This window comes from Anguilla rostrata, chromosome 19 (assembly GCF_018555375.3).
Source record: "Anguilla rostrata isolate EN2019 chromosome 19, ASM1855537v3, whole genome shotgun sequence".
Lineage (NCBI taxonomy): Eukaryota > Metazoa > Chordata > Actinopteri > Anguilliformes > Anguillidae > Anguilla > Anguilla rostrata.
In genome coordinates this window covers 9370190-9384916 of record NC_057951.1, presented here as the reverse complement: position 1 = coordinate 9384916, position 14727 = coordinate 9370190, and positions in this window count along the sequence as shown.

The window sequence follows — 14727 nt, the reverse complement described above, 5'->3', positions numbered from 1 at the left end:
CAATCTTGGGGCTCCTGAATCTCAGGTTGTATGAATTAGCTACTTCTTTTTCTATAGAAATGCGAAAAGCGCAGAATCTTCAGCGCTGAAATTCTCCATTAGATTGGTTTTATTCCTTGATTGCCATTGTGAGAGTCCATACAATTTAAAATCATTCTGAAGATCTAGGCCTCTAGGTGTATGAGTCAGCGGACTGTCAAGTATATACCTACTACTGAATTTAATTAGTATGAAATGTGCTCATTTGATTCGCAGTTTGTGTCTCGCATGATACACTTGATTGCACCGTAGAATGAGTGAATAAACAAAAATAATACGCAGTAATTACATTTACGGCTACGTGCTGTGCATTCGTAGGATTAAAAGTAAAAACTGCATTGCTGGTACATTCCCGAAGGACTAGCCGCAGAGTTCAAATACATTAAATATAGGACTGAGTAGCATGTTCATTATTGGCCATCTGGATACGGCAATTTGATCCCGCAGAAATCTTTATCAGGGTAGAAACTGCAAGCTGAACAATATGTCAGCTCTGTAAAAATCTACTCCAGCGGAGTGGGACGTGAATATATTATTGTTATCATTATTATTATTAGTAGTAGTAGTAGTAGCAGCAGTAGGCCTAGTAGTAGTAGTATTGCAGAATGTTTGCCACGCGCCATGGTAATTAGAAAGAACCAACCATGGTAATAACGTGAGCGAGTGACAAATTTATATTGCCGTTGGATTCGGTTTTCTCTGTCTCTTTTTTATTTAAATAATGATATAGTTTAAAATCAAAATAATAATTATATTAAAATATAAATACATATAAACACATTTTAGCATATGGTTGCCCTTGTACATGTCCCCCGCTTCCACTTCCCTTCAGCTCGCGCAGCAGACAGAGTCTCTTTGTCTGTTCACGAGGCAGGTAAACATCTGTGTCGTCCTCCATCACACAGACATGCTATAGAGGTCTGACTGAAAGCATGTCCTTAATTTACTATTTACAGAATTACTGCCCATTACAAATGTGTTGACATGCATTTGATTAATTTGTATTTCCCAATAACATATTGTGGTGCTATGTTGGACACTACTGAAAATTGAGATAGGCCTTCCTTACAAACAGAAATGGAACTACATGATGAATATGAAGCATTCTGCTGGAATAAATAAAATCAAAAAGATAGGCCACACGTTTGAAGTTACAAACCAAACCAGGTATTACCAACTTGGTAAGGACATGTATGTCTTAATTTTATTTTATTTTATTTATTTATTTATTTTTTTAATTTTAATTGTCAGACTGGGAATACGGGGTGTGAAATAGGGTTATTCGTCTTAGGATAAGTTAGCAAGAAATCGTTCTATGTTGCGGTGTAAAATAAATTCATCAGAAAAGCAGATGGCCGTCTGCCAGCTGCCTTCGTAGCGATCAGTCTGCCAGGAGCACGAGAACAGAGCGCTTTACATGGCCAGGCCTCCATGTGCTCCACCTTAAAAAGAAAGAACCCCCACCCCCCACCCCACCTGAGCCAGTGACATAGCAAAATGAGGGAGACAGGGGCCGTATTAGTGCATCGCCACTGGGTAAGATGCTTACAAACTAATTATCTTTCCAAAGGCAAATCCCTGCCTTCCCAACCTAAACAGACAGAGCTGGGCGGGGACAGTGGAAGAAATGGTTTGTCCAGGAGAGGGGGAAAAATCGGGGTGTTTTATGCACCTTTGATACTCCTATAGGTGCAACGGGAGAGGCCCCGGCTGAAGCTGTCTGCAGGTAAACGCGAACGCGGGAGTGGAGGGAAAGACGCGTACGCGGGTAGAAAAATCAGTGAGCTAAATTGTCATTTGATATCCAGGAAGTTGGCAACGCAGTCTTGATTTCTTTGTCTCATTGAGGTTCTCTGGTTTTGCTACTAGTTGCTTCGATAGTTATGCGGTGTTAACTGGCGGAGGCGGGACGAATCGAGATGCAGTATTTACATTCGGAGAATCCGCTCACTCGCTTGTGATTGTTTTTTTGGCAGACCTACAGATTGCGTTCTTTGCGTTCGGCTGCGAGGAGGTCAGAGTATTCAGACGCAAAGGAGCATGCGGAACTGTGCAGGCCAGAGTCTCAGTTTATACACTTGTTTCGGGACAGTATTTCTAAGATGTATTACCTAAATTCTTTCAGCGGTTTCTACTCTCAGCGCAAGCTTTTCTTAAGCGAGCGTCGTGTATATTTCCCTTGTGAAATTGTCTGTGGCGTGTCAATTCGCCTTTAGCAGGTAAGTTATTTTAATTTGTAATGTAGAATAGGAAAACTTTATTTAAAAAATGTCAGAATGTAACCCAAGGGCATACATTAAGAAAACGAAAATAATGCAATGTTATAAAATGTTGATTTTCATTCAATAAAATATGCAGAATATAATCCTATAATCCTTTAAAACCATTTACTAACTATTACTATAGACGAGTCTATTTATTTAAAATTATGAATAAAAAAAACTTCGAAATGGCAATGTCTACAATACAAAGCGTCTTTTGTGATATAACGTCTCCAAAAAGGAGCATTATTGTCATTACGGGAGAACTTTGTGTGAAGATTTACGAAAATACAATAGGGTAATATCCCTTTGTAAAATTTTCCCTCTCTTGTTTGATTTCTATTATCATTATTCAGAAATTCGTTTTTAAATGAACAGATTGTCGCAAATTATCGTTCGTTAAGTGTATAGTTATTTAAGCTACCTTATATTCTATATGCATGAGCCGGCTTTTAGATTATGCTAAATGTACCAAAGTATGAATTATATCCAATGCCGTCTATTGGTCTGGCAAAATTTATACTGCAAACTGAATTGCTTGCATTGAAAAATGCCATTTAAAGTGCCGTTTATCTTGCGTTTACATGCTGATCCCTTAACTACATAGAAATTACACAAATATAAAATGTTAATTTGAAGCAGACTTTTACAGAATTAATCCTATACCTATAGTTATATTACTCATTTGAACTCATTTCCTAAGGAGAATTTTCAAATCGCTCCCAAAATATCTCAAGTCGGAGGACTGTGCTGCAGACTCCATAATCACGGGCAAATGCGATTTGTCCAATGGGCTTTGCTGTTGTCATCGTGGCAAATATAAAGACAGGCCACTGGAACAGATTTGGAGCATCAAGGGACGCAGTACAGACTGTTTTTTTGCGCTGGTTATGGCGATTATTAAACTCACGCATATTTGGGAAGATTGTTTAACTCGAACAAAACAGAATGAACTGGGTAAATGTTTTCACTGATTTTTGATACTTCGTTTATGTTTGCATAGGTCTATATTTATGTTCTCAGTCTTGTGTAACAGTAGACTTTGGTAGACTGATTTTGACTATTAAAGAAACAATACCATTGTTGTATCGGTCTCCCTGCAGAGCCAGTAATAATATCAAAGTCTAGAGCGATGGAGATCACTGCTATTATAGAGCATATTAAAATGAAAGGTAGCCTCAAAAAGCCATAAATTAATAAAGTAAATTATAGATTTTTAATTTCTTGTTCAACACGTCATTATTTTACATGCAGTGCCATTAGTTATCTTTCTTTCCTAATGGGTGGTACTCTAACACTGATTGCCTTTGAGCATTTCAAAAGATGTATATTTAAAAAAAAAAACTCAAATATTTTCATGAGATATTTAGTTTGCGCACCATATTGGCAACGGAATTACTGGAATCTCTTCCATTTGGGGAGTTATTACTCCTTCACCACGGGGAAAAATACTAGGCGTACAATTCTGGCCCGACGACGGTTCTCCTAGCCGGCTTTTTAAAAAGTATTGATTTCTCCCGGAAATGGATGGAGTCGTCCTGCTCGGGGAGCCATTTGGGGCGTCTCAGAATCACTTAGAACATCATTTCAGAGCTGGGATCAATGCGCGGGCCCAGTCCACTGCGGAGCCTGAGGGGGGCGAGGAAGCTAATGGCCGCTCCCCCAGTCCACCAAGGCAGGGGCTGGGACGGGACGGGCCGGGCGGGGAGGGAGGCGTGCGTGTACCGCTACCGAGCAGTCAAGAGCAGATGGCGCAAGAGAGAGAGATTAATCTGCAATTTCAATGAGGGAAAATAGGTATATTTAACGGCCGTATAATCAGGGTCTGTGTATACGGACTGTAATCGGGGTCTGTGTATATGGACTGTAATCGGGGTCTGTGTATATGGACTGTAATCGGGGTCTGTGTATATGGACTGTAATCGGGGTCTGTGTATATGGACTGTAATCGGGGTCTGTGTATATGGACTGTAATCGGGGTCTGTGTATACGGACTGTAATTGGCATACTGTATTTGTGGGGCCTCCTGTATCCCTGCCGGCTCTGAGGGCCGGTTTCAGGCTGGCTGTGTACGGAAAACAAGATGGCGGCTTTTTTGAGGGTGGGTTTGTCCTCCGTGTCCGTGCCCCGGACTCTCCCTACAGTGGTGCAGTCAGGGCTCCGCACGGCAGAAGTGTCCCGATAGACCGACGCTGCTACAGGTTCAGGTTCGCTTGCATCCATAGGCTCTTAAATGGATACGCATCACGTGCGGTCTGTCCAATACCGCCAACTGCGCCGCTTACAAGAGGCAATGGGGTGGGCGCAAGCCAGAAACCTGCCCCATTGGGTCCTGGGAAATGAGAATGTACCTTTCACCCAGATAGAGAAGCCACTGCCAAGCAGACAGTGGCCTTGTCAGGTCTGTTGGACAGGACAGGGCTGCACTAAGTGAGGGAGATGTTCCATGGAGAAAGGAAGGGCACACCCCCTCCCCCCCACTCTCCATCCTCCTCCCTCCTTACATAAATGCAATGTGCTGCACTAGAGGGCAAACAGTATGCGGACCTTTTGCTAAATATAATGAAAATATATTTCACAGTAATGTATTTTTAAAAAATACTACATTTCAATATCTGACAGCAATGTGAAATTGTACATTTGCCGTTATTTTGTGAAGATCTGTAATATATTTACTCATCTTGAAAATATATGCAGTATTTCAATATATTGCAGTATGATCTTTCAATACTGCAGCATGTTCTCTTAGGGCAGTACTGTTTCGTCAGCGAAATTTTGGAGTACTGACGCATCTCAATGTTTTTCTTCCGTGCCTGGGGCAGAGTGAATTCCTTTACCAGATGAGATTAGGTGAGGGAGACTTAAATTGGTGTAGAACAGGTCAGATCTAATAAGGTCTACACGCATGGGGACAAGACAACAAACTCTGAGTGGCCCGCATGAGAACAGTACAATGTGGCAAACGGGCATTTCTCTAAAGCTCAGATTTGAATGCTGCATTATGGTCCTTTCAATGCCCTTCTGCAATAACCCGCGCTGGGCGAGAGGAGACACTGCTGGAGAATGACAGAGATGCTGCAGTGGGGCTGTAGTCCTTTCTAGCGTCAGCTGCACAACTTCAGCTACCTTCTAATGACGTCTGGCATCGTGTGTGCGCGTGCGTGTGTTTGTGCGTTTCTGCGCTTCTGCGTCTCGACAGTGCAGTACAACCGACAACAGGAACGGTGACACCCCCAGAGCAGAGCAACGGGGAAAATGATGTCGTTTTTCCAGCCATTAAGTGCTATAAATACCACTGAATCGGAGCCCCATTGGGCACAGCGGTTGGGATACACACTCGCATCGCGGGTCATATCTAGGAGACCGCAAGCACTGACGCAAAGCTGAGGCCGATGTGCTGATGCACGCTGCGGAGTTTACATCACCGTTTACTGCGGCTGACTGAAAAGACTGAGAGTCGAGCCGTCCAGGGGTTACTGCCATCCATGCAAGAGACAGTCAGTGAGCTACAACCCCAGCCTCTGCTGAGAACTACAAGCAGATGAAGTTCAATCTCAAGGAATTTATAACTAACATAAACTCCCGCAGTGCAGTCCCAAACTAATGATCTTTTTTTACTCCTTACTGCATGTGCAGACAACAGTATGCTGAACCAGCGCAAATCTAAAATGTTTAATCCAGAGAAATAGGCCACAAACAAAAGGCAGTAAACAACAAGCAAGGTGATGCTGTGCTAAGCTGTCATTTGGACAGGTGTGCATGCACCTTAGGAGACAAATTGTGTCTCTCTGGAATCGGTCCACACAGTAACCATAGAGATCTCATTCAGATGGCGATGCCACAAGAAAGAAGACATAGGGCCTTTTACCAAAAGCTCAAAAGAAATTTTTACCTCTTGATTTTGACCTTGAATGTGGTCATTGAACGCAGTCATATTCAGATGACAGCTTGGTGGCAAATGTCTTCCAATGGTTTTCTTAATGTGTAGAGAGCAAAGGGGGGGAAATCGCAATAAATGTATGAATATTTGCAGAAATATATATCAATAACCTCCTTTCATAAGTCACTGCCTTTCAATAATGCACTGTCATTTTCCTTTAACTACAAAGATAGCAGATCAAGTGCACAGTAAGGCAGTTCAGAATTAGGTTCTTCATGTGTACTAAGTCAACATGGTCTGATTCAAGCATTTCAAAGGTAACAATCCCCCCTCCCCCCAAATCTCTGCTCACAGGGCTTCTCTCCTTTGAGCTGTGTCACCTGTGTCAGGTGGTAACACACCAGGAGACTCCCACCCCCCCCCCCCCACAGTTCCCTCTATGTGTGTTCCACCTGTGTGGTCTGTTTGGGTGGGTGGGGTCAGAGAGGTGTGGTAAAGACTCCTGTTCTGTGTATGGCACTGGTAGAATTCACTGTGAAACCGCACCATCAGTGAATTACCATAGAGCCATAAACAGAGCAGAGAAAGAACCGCTAGGATACACCGTCTTTCAAATCCATCCCACCCCCCCCCCCCCAGCTTTTTGTAGGGAGGGGGAAATATGCGCTAGGATTCAGATGCCTTGGTCCCAGGAAGTCATAAGTGCATAAGCCGTAGCCTCTAGCAGTTCCGTTGCAGTTGACGAGTACAGAGGCCGAGCCCATTTTTGTCCTTGCCCATTTTGGCACTAGCACATTTTTGCTTCTGTATAAATCTGTTGAGCAATTATGTGTGGTGCCAATATAGGAGAAGACATACATGCATCGCTTTTCTGTCATCTGGTTTACATTGCACTTCTAAAAAAAAAAAATTATATTTATCTTTAGGGCTTCATTATACTTGAAAATGACTACAGTGAAACTGTGCAGGCACAATGTAAGCAAATAATCACACTGCATGTGAGCCTTCTTCCAGATTTGGAAGATAAATGCCTGGCAGGAGTAATGCTCTCACAGTCTGATGTTCAGCGCTGCAAAGTGAATCAGCCAGCCAGCACCATCAGGTAACAGGATGTGCAGCTGGTTGGGTATTAATAATAATCGATTCCTGATGGACTCATCACTCACAAAAGTTGTTTATCCCCTGAACTAATGTTATAATAACGCTGACGTCTAAATGCGTGCTGTAAGGTACTACTGCTGTTTGGAAACATCACTTATTTTTTAAAAACTTGATAAAACTGTCTATGTTATGCAAGGGAGAGAGTAGAAATGAACAGCTCTCACTAATTGTACTCCAATTCTGTCAGGGGCTTACTGTACTACACAAACTACCTACCACTTTCTCTTCAGTCATGTGTAGTGAGTGATTCCCCATAATTTATTTTTACTGCGTTTAGACAAATCAACAGAAGGATAGACCAGATTGATCCCCCTTGACCTCTGTCCCCTACTCTAGTTCAGTACAGGTCATTTTCTAAATTTAGATTTCAGTCTAGAGTAACCAGAGCCTCTGATGGAAAGAGGAAGCTGATGCTGGATCATGCTTAACAGACACTGCACAGCTTGAATTATACATCATTTTATTTTTATTTTTATTTTAAGTTTTCCTTACAGCTAAAAGCACTGAATAGGCAAATGCCAGTGGCCAATATAAAACCACGTTAAGAATGTATATAATGAACATATATATTAAATATGCAGTCGTTCAACTATCTCAAGATACTGAATTATTTTCTACATTATCTGATGCAGTCGGTCTTTGACAACTACCCTGCAGAAGACTTCCCATAAAAACTCAAGGAAAAACAGGGGCCATGTACAGAAGAAAATGACCGTTGCAACTCATACTGAATAAAATATACCACCTGTGTATAACCTCCGTCTCACTGGCGCTACAAAAAAAAATCTATATACCCATGTGCATGAGATGCTTTAGACCTGTTAGGACTGAATTGTGCGCTCCCTGTTGGAAGATTCCTGGATGGACTGTCTGGCTACCCTGTGGTGTTTGGCAATGGTAGAACTCACACTGGTGAGGTAGAAGGATCCGGTGGTTCTAGACTTGCCAACTACCACGGGAGAGTCTCAGCCACCTCCCAGGATTTGGGCTCCCCCCCCCCATCCCACCCAGAGACCAACATGTGGGCGGAGCCTGTGATGAGCCCCCCGAGTGAGTGGCTGCGGGGGTCTGCAGATTGGGGTGAGACAGGAAGTCCCCATGCAGCCCCCTCAGTCTCAGAGCTTCAGATTTGGGTCCCCCTCCCGCAGGTACGCCCTGCCGAGGGACCGCCCTGCTCTTCACAGGCTCAGCTTCTCCCCCTTTCTGTGGTTTTCCAAAAAAAAAAAATCAGGCTTCCAGTCTTAATTCCGAGTTTGCTTGTGCTCAGTATGGGGGATCATGCTAACTTCTCCCGTTTTAGCAAACAAAATGTGTGACAGTTGACAGAGACTGCCGGCAAATTAAGGAAAGGGAAGCACTTGGGGGTTTGATGACTGCTTCAACATTTATCTTCCTTTTTTTTCCCTTTGCAAAATAAGTTGCTAGATGCCAAGACTGGAGTAAAAACCATAAAACTGTACATGCACTCAGTGAGAGAGATACCAAGCACGGCTAAGCCACAGAGGCACAGCCCACAAAACATTTTAAAATGGAGCCCAGGTTTGCCCGATCTTTTGTTACGAAGCTAACTGGGGGGTACCACCTCTATGTCCAAGTGATAACTAGCCAGCCATACGGCGGCATCTTTCACTCCTCGTCGGAGGAGAAACTCAGACCTGACGGGAAGAAGTGCCAGTCGCTTTTGTCTGAGCGAAGCGCAAACCGTTAGCAGCCTGTGCTATAACGGGCAGGTGGGCGGGGGGTGAGGAGACTTAATGTAGCCGAGCAGAGGCTCTGTGGATTAATACCACATTATCTGCTCTTACTCAAATCTGTGCCGCGCGCTGCACTGCGGCTAATATGATTTGTATTGTCATTAATTTGTCTGGGGCGGAATTTGATCGGGCCCGTACGTCATGGCACGTCCCACGCGGAATTTCAGCGGCGAAGGCACAGCTGAAGGCCCACTACAGAGGGCGAAATGGGGAGAGACAAAAAAAAAAAAAAAAAGAACACTGGCTTTTTGAGAACCCCATATCAATTACATTGTTTTTTTAAAAAACTTCTAGAGTATTTAAGAAAACCAAAAAAAAAAAAAAAACGTATTTTCAAGTTTACCATTTCATTATGGCAAGTAAAAGAACTCCTATTGCCAGTAAATGATGTCACTGAATAAAAATAGTTTTTTTCCCCCCACTAACCGTACGGGAACGCATTGCAGTGGTGATGCCCTGTCCCCTTTTTGTCAACAACGCCCGCCTTGCGCTGTTTTATTCTGCAAATCGTATGCCAGCATGCAAATCAATCTATTCAAAAGGAGGACACAGATTTAGATTCCCTGTGGAGCACATCTCCATTCCACCGCAGTACTGCCAATGCCTGTAGCCGTTTGAAGCACGAGCATCTCTTTATTTTTAAACCGTAAACCAAGATTTTACAATTAAATCAACAGCTCAGATTTGTAGCAAGTAGCGATATATTCGGCTTCCCAGCTCTGATTGCTTTCAACATTAAAATTTTTTTAATAATATACACTTTTGTCAGAGCGGTCGGTGCTTTGCCCAGAGAATAAAGATTAATCCACAGAAGATGGATTAGTGGTCGTTGTGGTGGATTGTAATTGCAGAATACATACAGTATACAGCAAAAACAAAACAGAGTTCTCAACTGACCTGCCTGGTTTAAAAAAAAAAAAAACCCAAAAAAACCCCACATCTATCAGAACATGTTTTTCCCCAAAAACAACGTGTTCTATTGTGGTTCTCCTGCCTACCATGTCTTTCATGTCTGTCGTGTGCAGCAATAGTCAATTCAAAGCAAAGCGTTTCCACAGCACATAGTTCATTGTACACATTTGCACATACAGCACACGTCGGCCCGGTGGATGCTGTGTAGTGTCATTAGGACATGTTCAAAGCCTCCGTTGTGTGGGTATAAATGTGTGTGTGTGTGTGTGTGTGGGGGGGGGGGGGGGTCTGATTTCCCGCGGCCCTGACCCCGGTGCTGGGGGAGGGAAAACAGGGATTAGTCCACGTGCTCCAGCGAGCAGGAGGAGGGCCCTGGCGGGGGTGTGGGGGTGCGGGCCGCGGCTCTGGCATTAAGAAACGATTAGTAGAGATTAAAGCTCCGCTCCAGTGTCCGCGGCAACAAGAAAGAGGCCCGACGCCCGGCCAGCACCGTGCTCCTGGCACTGTAAGAATCGATAACCCCCCCACCATCCGAACCACCCCACCCACCCTGGTCTACGCTCCGCACACTTTCACCCTCCGGTGCCACCCCCCACTACCTGTGATTGACTGGCCGACTGACTGAAACTTGGACCCTTGAACCTCAGTGCAGCACCCGGTCATCTGCCAGGTGCCACTCACTAGAAGTCTGCAGCGCCATTAGCTGATTAAACCTGCTTCATACCCAACCTGAGCCTGTGTACTAGACTGCCACCGCCACCGCCACCCCGACACCAAGCACTGAGCCGACACCGATGCACACGCAGTCGATTTGGGGAATCTACAACATAGTCGGTCACAAAATGTCAAACGTGTCACAAAAGTGTTTTCAAAATGTCAGACATTTCTGTAAAAACAGGAAAAGAAAAAAAAAAACACCATCAATTGATTCCAAGAGGCAGAGAAAATACTTTGTACGAGATCTGAAATGTACTAGCCACCTTGACATGGAGTATAAAGTACACAGTATGAAGGAACAGTCATCACATAAATATCACCAGTCATTATCATCTCAATTAATACTTTTATATAATAGTTTACATAATGGCTTCCTGTGAGTCTTGAAAAACATAGTAAGATTATTTAACAGATTTTAAAGGAAAATGTAGACCAACACCCAAGTACGTAAGAGCTATACTTTTTCCCCAAACGAGCCTAGTCTTTAACTCAAATCATCAGCTGCTGGTATTCTGCAAACCTAAACACAACATACATCGGTACAGCTCTTTTGCATTCGTGTTGTTCCTAGTTTACCGTGTCCATACTCTCAGTGGTTTGGATGAAATGTGGATGGGCACTGCGTAAGCAGGATGAAGAGGAAGGTGGCTGTGCCTTTTTGGCTTCACCCATACGAGGTCAGATTAGCCACTGCCTCTTTGAGGTAGCAGGCGACGCCATGCGCTGGCGTGGGGATTCTCAGGGAGAGCGCTAACGTCGCTAATCTGAAGCCACCGAGTGACGCACACGTGGAAAACGCTTGCCGTGCTAACTGGAAGCGCAGCGTGCTTACACGCCCGCTCTGTTGACTCTCTGAACTAAGCCAAGCGGAGGGTTTTCCTCTCAAACGCAGGGCCCTGGGTCACACGTGACTAAGAGCTGCATCCAAACCAGTTTTGAGAAAAGAAAAAAAAAAAAACCACTATCTTTCCCTTACCAGTTCTGTTGGCATTGCCAAGCAGCAGTTGATAGTGTGGAATGCATGAAGTTAGCACAGTTTAGAAATATTACTCATCTTAATTCATAATGTGGCACACTGTCTGGTTGACAAGATCAGTAAGGAATAAATTGTGGGCACCAGAACTATAGCAAGAACTCTTTTTGTGAGCCGGTGAAGGGGATATGAGAGGTGACCATGGAAACAAGTTTACTACCCTACCTGTGGGTGTGTAACTGCACTGTTTAATATTCAAATGTGCCACGGACCATCATAAGGTCATCAATTAAGAGAACAGTCTTACCTTCTGAAGGCAGGACCAGGCTTGTTATTCTGCTGAACTTGTGTACAGTATTTTTTCTTGGCCTGTGCCACTTCTGCTTAATATTCAGGATTCCCCACAGCCATATTTGCAGGTAGTCGTCTACATAAAAATAAAAAGCAACGCATTATACAATGTCAATTGCATTCTATAGCTGCTATAAGGCTCAAAATACGTTTCAACAGCGACATATGCTAGTCAAGGAAACGTACCTTATGTCATTTCATTTGTGTTTGACGGCTATAAAGTTCGGTGAAAAAACATATATTCATTAAAAAATAATTATTGTAAAAATTACTGGTTAAAACCGTTGGTAAAATTCCTTCACTTACAAGGCAGCTAGCAGGGAAGCTGTTTGGCAATTTCTTCGCTCGCTTTTGAATTTTTTTTTATTTTTACCAAGTTAAGGTTAACTTAATGAAAACTTCTGGCCAAATAAAGCAAGCTAAATATATTCAGTTTGTCCACATAACTAGCCAATTTACAAACTCCAAGTTTTGTAAAATAACATTAACATTAGCTACGTAGCTGTGAAATTGTTTGAAGTGCCAGAATTGCGTAAAAAACACATACCAGTCGCGTACTCGCGAGGCGCACGAGCCTTTCTGCGAAGACCACCTTCAAGTCAACTTGAGCCGGCCACCGCCGAGACTGATTTCCTAAAGGCAAAACTAGCGTTAGGCCTTGTTTATTTATCTATTTATTTATGATCATGAAATTGGTTAATTATTGTGGAGTGCGTTGCCGGAGTTGAGCAACTGAGTCCAACTCGCGAGCCATTTGAAAGTAAATTAACATACTTCTTACTAAACTGACCAATAATAATTTACAGGATCGTCTGCTTGGCAATCAAGATAATTTCCTCGATGACGTGGTGTAACCTATTCGTTTATTACTGGCTCAGATAAGCACTTAACACAAACACTGGTGTCAAACCCAAGGCGTTTGAAAGATGTGCTTTTATAGCTACATTTGTACTTTTTCTTTAAAAATGCAGCCCTCGGTGACAGTAACTTCTAGAAGAAGAGAATATGGACATTTCTCTGGCGTTAGTGGCTGCTCTGTCTTTCAGTAGTCTAATGCTGTTAAAATGTCACTTCAACAGCCTCTTGAAATGGATGGGGAAGCACTTGGTGTGGCCAAAGATAGGCTTTCCAGAGTGGGCAGGGGGTTCATACTAGTGTACAAAATTTGTCCCAACTTGGGGGAGGGGGTACCGATGTCCACTCGTTTAAATGTGGTGTTAATACCCGCTAATCAGCTTTATTGTTCAAACACAGCCCTCAGGCCTGTCCATTCTCCTAATTGGGGACAGGGCCCGGTTGCAACGGTACGGTGGCCGACAGCTGGCACGGCGATTAGAGGGGAGTGATAATGGAGAGGAGAAAAGCTCTTTAAGGGGACCGCCAGCCGCCAGCCCCCAACTCCTCCCCACCTCCCACACACTGTGGGGAGTGGAAACACCCCACCACCAGCAGAGAGGGAAGCCCTTCAGGGTCAGTAGGTGCAGTAGGGTCCAAGGAAGCTACTGTGACATCACAAACAGTGGACATCGGGTGCCTGTGATTGGGTGCCTGCAATCTTATCCATGATGTCACTGGGGCGGTAGGTGCTCTCCTTACACGGCCCACATTCAAAGCTGGTTCACATCCCCAGCTTACACATCCCGTCCCATTCCCAGAGTCTTCATCGCACTGTGTGCATGATTTTCGGACTGCTGGGCATGGACCCCGAAGAGGGGCACTGCCCCACCGCTCAGGCCCCCCATGTGGATTAGGGGAACAGGCAGAGGGGCAGGAGCGCTGACACAAGTCTACAGAATTTATTTACTTGCCATCTGTCCCACAAGCGCCAAGTAGATTACAGCATACCAGCTCAGGCACTCATAGCTCCTAATAAAAGCGCTGTTAGAATTATCTAGTATTTATACACAAACTGCTGTTTGCCACATGAGCAGAAATCTGTTCAGTTACAGGTGACAAGACAGAGGGTCAAAAATGGTTACAAGGGGGTAACTGCAGCATGGACATCTTCCTCTCACAGTCCCCCCCACCCCCTCCTCCACCCCCACCTCACCCAAATCCAGCTCCAGGATTATAATAATCTGGGGCACGGTGTATTTTTAGATCTCTTCCACTGGCAGCCGGGACACAGGGCTGGGATGTGAGCGCTGACAGCGCGTCATGTGACCAAGAGAAAACCTGTGCTAGGCATGCCCGCGTTCCCCTGCGCGGGCCTCCAGACCCGTTACACAAGGCACTGCCCAGGACCCCACCCGTACCCCTGCCCACTCCGACGCTGACGGCACCCGGTCGAAACCGCCCTGGAAGTGCAGGGTTGTACATCTTCAGTTCTCTCTCGGGTTTCAGCAAGGTCACTCTGAGGTGAACCGCACGGCGGGCCCTTCGTTGACCAGCTGCTGCACACTGCCACCTAGTGGAGAGAATGATGTCCCACTAGGAATACCTTCAAACCGGACCTACGGATGAGGTGTGCCTGTTACGGCTCTCGAAGGACAGGTGAGGGGTCACGCAGGTACTCAGTGAGTGGCAGGTGAAACACAAAGGGACACATTCAAAAAGCCCAAGCCTGAGAACGGAGTCCTAATTGTGCCTTGAGGCAGTCAGCGAGCTGATTGCAGGGGGAGGGGGCAGGGCTATAAGCTGCTTTTCTGCCATGTCCTGCTGTGGGGATCTGTCATGTGA